Raw genomic sequence first — 5,000 nt, forward strand, 5'->3', positions numbered from 1 at the left:
TCATTGTAGGCCAGCGAATGGCGGGTCAATACAAACTTCTCTCTCCCTTTACAAAATATTGTGCTGGAGTGCAATCAGAAAAGTTTCTCTCTCCCTTTACAAAATATTGTGCTGAAATGAAACCAGATCTAAGGCTAAACCCTTCGGCGTAAAAATGACCGGCGGTATATAACATACATACATATATACATAATATTATATATGTGTGTGTGAGTTTGTGTGTGTGAGTGTGTGGGCTGCAAATGCGCATCTCTCTCCACATCATAATCATAAAGAGATATTATGATTCCCCAAAGACACTTTTTATTCCAAGAAATAGTACCAACAAATAAAGACGACACACACTCGTTCAATCGGATTATTACTCTTTTTTTTTTTTTTACTTCCACCACTGTAAACAATACAAAGTACAAACCAAATGGTTACCAGAATGTTAGAATGTTAAACGTGCCAATAAACTTTAAACGTGTCTCGTCGTCTGTGCCTTAACATATCAATTCTTATTGATGCGTACAAAAACGCTGTAAACTTTTGTTTCCTGTTTTTGTTCCAATGTGCTTTTTTTTATTTGCCTGCGTACACGGCCTAAGCATCTGCAGGTTCCAGGTCTTTATGTCCCTTTGTCTATTCAGGGTTAAAAGTTAACATAAGTGTTTATTGCTCGCTTTCAGCACATTTTTGCTAGCGCTGGTCAGTCAGTAATCCGCGTGTGTGGGGTGGGTGGGGGGTGGGTGGGTGCGGGTGTGTGCCGATTATCTGGTTGCGGTTCTCCGCAATTTATCTTTATTCTTATCTCATCTGTCTATTATAATCAATGTGCAGTATAGTAGGCTATGCTTGTAATTATATTCCAATAACGTTTCTTAATTCTTTCTGTTTTTACATTGAGAATACTAGTTATTACCTGCAGTGTGTGGATGTATGTATGAAACGGTGTATGTGATTTTTTCTTTTTTTTTTTTTTTTACATTTGTATCTTCGCAATATTCGTAAAAGCTGTTGTTGACTTTTACAGTTATGGTCCCCATGTTGTTTACTTGTCTATGTTGTGAAAATGCACCTGACCAAATTTCTCTAGTTGGAGATAATAAAGTTATTCTTATCTTATCTTATCTTATCTTACTGATGCTCATGCAAAAAATTGATCATTGCCTTCTCATTCTGTGCCACAAAATTCTACACAAAATCAACAACAGAATGCCATGATGTCATAGTGTGCATTGCCATGACCTTGACCATTAACCTCTGACCTCCAATTTCAATGAGGGTCATACAGTCATCAAGGCCGGTCACTGTCCCACGTTTGATGGAAACTGGATGTAAGATACACACTCTCCGGGGCCTTTTTCAAGTAAGGATCTTGACCTATGACCTCTCTCCCTGCTGCTCTTATCACCATAAAAGGGAAGAGAGGATAGGTCTTATGCATACCAGCCATCCTACCAAGATTTCGCTAGCCGAGAAATTTCCAACGTTAACTCACTCAGTACGGTCAGTCCTCTCTTCTCCACACAGACCCCTCGGATGTCCAGTGGGTGTCTGAATGACCCAACCTTTAGCTTCCGTCGTCAGAATTGTGGTATTCTTTGTCAATATTCACCTCTGTGTGAAATTCGGGCTGCTCTCCCCAGGGAGAGCGCGTCGCTACACTACAGCGCCACCCTTTTTTTTTTTCTTTCTTTTTTTTCGTTTTTTTTCCTGCGTGCAGTTTTGTTTTTCCTATCGAAGTGGATTTTTCTACAAAATTTTGCCAGGAACAACCCTTTTGTTGCCGTGGGTTCTTTTACGTGCGCTAAGTGCATGCTGCACACGGGACCTCGGTTTATCGTCTCATCCGAATGACTAGCGTCCAGACCACCACTCAAGGTCTAGTGGAGGGGGAGAAAATATCGGCGGCTGAGCCATGATTCGAACCAGCGCGCTCAGATTCTCTCGCTTCCTAGGCGGACGCGTTACCTCTAGGCCATCACTCCACATCGTTACCTCTAATCCATCACTCCATATCAAACCATACAGTGACAGTAAAGGGGATAGGACATTGACAGGAATAGGGACAGGACACTGTGCATATCTATCAAACCCTATAGTGACAGGAAAGGGGACAGGACACTGTGCATATCTATCAAACCCTATAGTGACAGGAAAGGGGACAGGACACTGTGCATATCTATCAAACCCTATAGTGACAGGATAGGGGACAGGACATTGTGCATAGCAAACCCTATAGTGACAGGAAAGGGGACAGGACATTGAGCATATCAACCCCTATAGTGACAGGAAAGGGGACAGGACATTGAGCATATCAAACCCTATAGTGACAGGAAAGGGGACAGGACATTGTACATATCTATCAAACCCTATAGTGACAGGAAAGGGGACAGGACATTGTGCATATCTATCAAACCCTATAGTGACAGGAAAGGGGACAGGACATTGTACATATCTATCAAACCCTATAGTGACAGGAAAGGGGACAGGACATTGAGCATATCAAACCCTATAGTGACAGGAAAGGGGACAGGACATTGTGCATATCTATCAACCCCTATAGTGACAGGAAAGGGGACAGGACATTGTGCATATCTATCAACCCCTATAGTGACAGGAAAGGGGACAGGACATTGTACATATCTATCAAACCCTATAGTGACAGGAAAGGGGACAGGACATTGTGCATATCTATCAACCCCTATAGTGACAGGAAAGGGTACAGGACATTGTGCATATCTATCAACCCCTATAGTGACAGGAAAGGGGACAGGACATTGTACATATCTATCAAACCCTATAGTGACAGGAAAGGGGACAGGACATTGTACATATCTATCAAACCCTATAGTGACAGGAAAGGGGACAGGACATTGTGCATATCTATCAAACCCTATAGTGACAGGAAAGGGGACAGGACATTGTGCATATCTATCAAACCCTATAGTGACAGGATAGGGGACAGGACATTGTGCATATCTATCAAACCCTATGGTGACAAGAAAGGGGACAGGACATTGTGCATATCTATCAAACCCTATGGTGACAAGAAAGGGGACAGGACATTGTGCATATCTATCAAACCCTATAGTGACAGGATAGGGGACAGGACATTGTGCATATCTATCAAACGCTATGGTGACAAGAAAGGGGACAGGACATTGTGCATATCTATCAAACCCTATGGTGACAAGAAAGGGGACAGGACATTGTGCATATCTATCAAACCCTATAGTGACAGGATAGGGGACAGGACATTGTGCATATCTATCAAACCCTATAGTGACAGGAAAGGGGACAGGACATTGTGCATATCTATCAAACCCTATAGTGAGAGGAAAGGGGACAGGGCATTGCGCATATCTATCAAACCCTATAGTGACAGGAAAGGGGACAGCACATTGTGCATATCTATCAAACCCTATAGTGACAGGAAAGGGGACAGGGCATTGTGCATATCTATCAAACCCTATAGTGACAGGAAAGGGGACAGGACATTGTGCATATCTATCAAACCCTATAGTGACAGGATAGGGGACAGGACATTGTGCATATCTATCAAACCCTATGGTGACAAGAAAGGGGACAGGACATTGTGCATATCTATCAAACCCTATAGTGACAGGATAGGGGACATGACACTGTGCATATCAAACCCTATAGTGACAGGAAAGGGGACAGGACATTGTGCATATCTATCAAACCCTATAGTGACAGGAAAGGGGACAGGACATTGTGCATATCTATCAAACCCTATAGTGACAGGAAAGGGGACAGGACATTGTGCATATCTATCAAACCCTATGGTGACAGGAAAGGGAACAGGACATTGCACAGGTCAACCCCTGTTGAGTTGGATTCCATTGAGCAGAAAACTTCAGAGGACGAAAAAAAAAAAATTAACTCTCCAGGGGGAGGTACATACGAACCTTCGATGGAAAGAAAGCAGAGGAGAGTGCACATCAAATGTATGTATACATGGATGACGGTTAACTCACTCGGTACGGCCAGTCCTCTCTTCTCCTCTACACAGACCCCTCGGATGTCCAGTGGGTGTCTGAATGACCCAACCTTTAGCTTCCGTCGTCTGAACTGTGGTATTCTTTGCCAACATTCACCTCTTCAGTATAAGAGCCTTCCGCTTGCAATATTTTGATGGTGGTAATTGGGGTGAAACGCTGTTAACGTCGTCTCTTTCGCCGTTCGTATGGAGAGAGTTAAATGACTACGAAACCCGTGGTACTGGTTCCCCGGCCCACACCCACACCCTCTCTCGAGTCCCACATATCACACAATGGAACCAAAATATTTATATATAGCGCCTATTCTCAGCAGGCCACCAAGGTAACCTATTTCAGAAACTGCTTCCGTTTTAATTAACAGTGTCGCATTTTGCTGTCTTAGACCGTCATTGCAAAGAAACTGAATTGTGAGTACTGACAGTCTGGCGACAGCTCTGGTGGTGGTGGTGGTGTGTCCATCGAGATCGATGATGACCATCGTTGTCATCCAGATGGGGGATGGGGGGAGGGTGGTGGTGGGAAGAATGCTCATGAATCTATCTGTGAGTGCGCAGATGGCTGAATAGTCCAATCTGCGCACGAAATGTCCGCTGACAGTTGGGGCAGACAAAGACAGGCATATCATTGTCAGGGAGCTTGTTTGCCCGTGACTTTCTGGCCTGCCTCTTCTGAACAGCTGCAGCAGTCCTGTTGGTCTCGCACAACCTGGCGCCTTTGTGCACAGCAGCGCGCCATTTGTCACGGTCCACTGCAGATTCCTCCCAGGAGTCAGGGTTGATATCAAACGCTTTCAGAGAGACTTTCAGAGTATCTCTGAAGCGCTTCTTCTGACCTCCGTGTGATCTCTTCCCTTGTTGCAGCTCGCCATAGAAGAGCCTTTTGGGCAGCCGATGGTCTGGCATGCGCGCCACATGTCCAGCCCAGCGAAGCTGGGACTGCATCAGGATGGTGAAGATGCTGGGAAGGGTGGCTTTTGCGAGCACCTCTGTG

Source organism: Babylonia areolata, chromosome 4 (genome assembly GCF_041734735.1).
Source record: "Babylonia areolata isolate BAREFJ2019XMU chromosome 4, ASM4173473v1, whole genome shotgun sequence".
Classification (NCBI taxonomy): domain Eukaryota; kingdom Metazoa; phylum Mollusca; class Gastropoda; order Neogastropoda; family Buccinidae; genus Babylonia; species Babylonia areolata.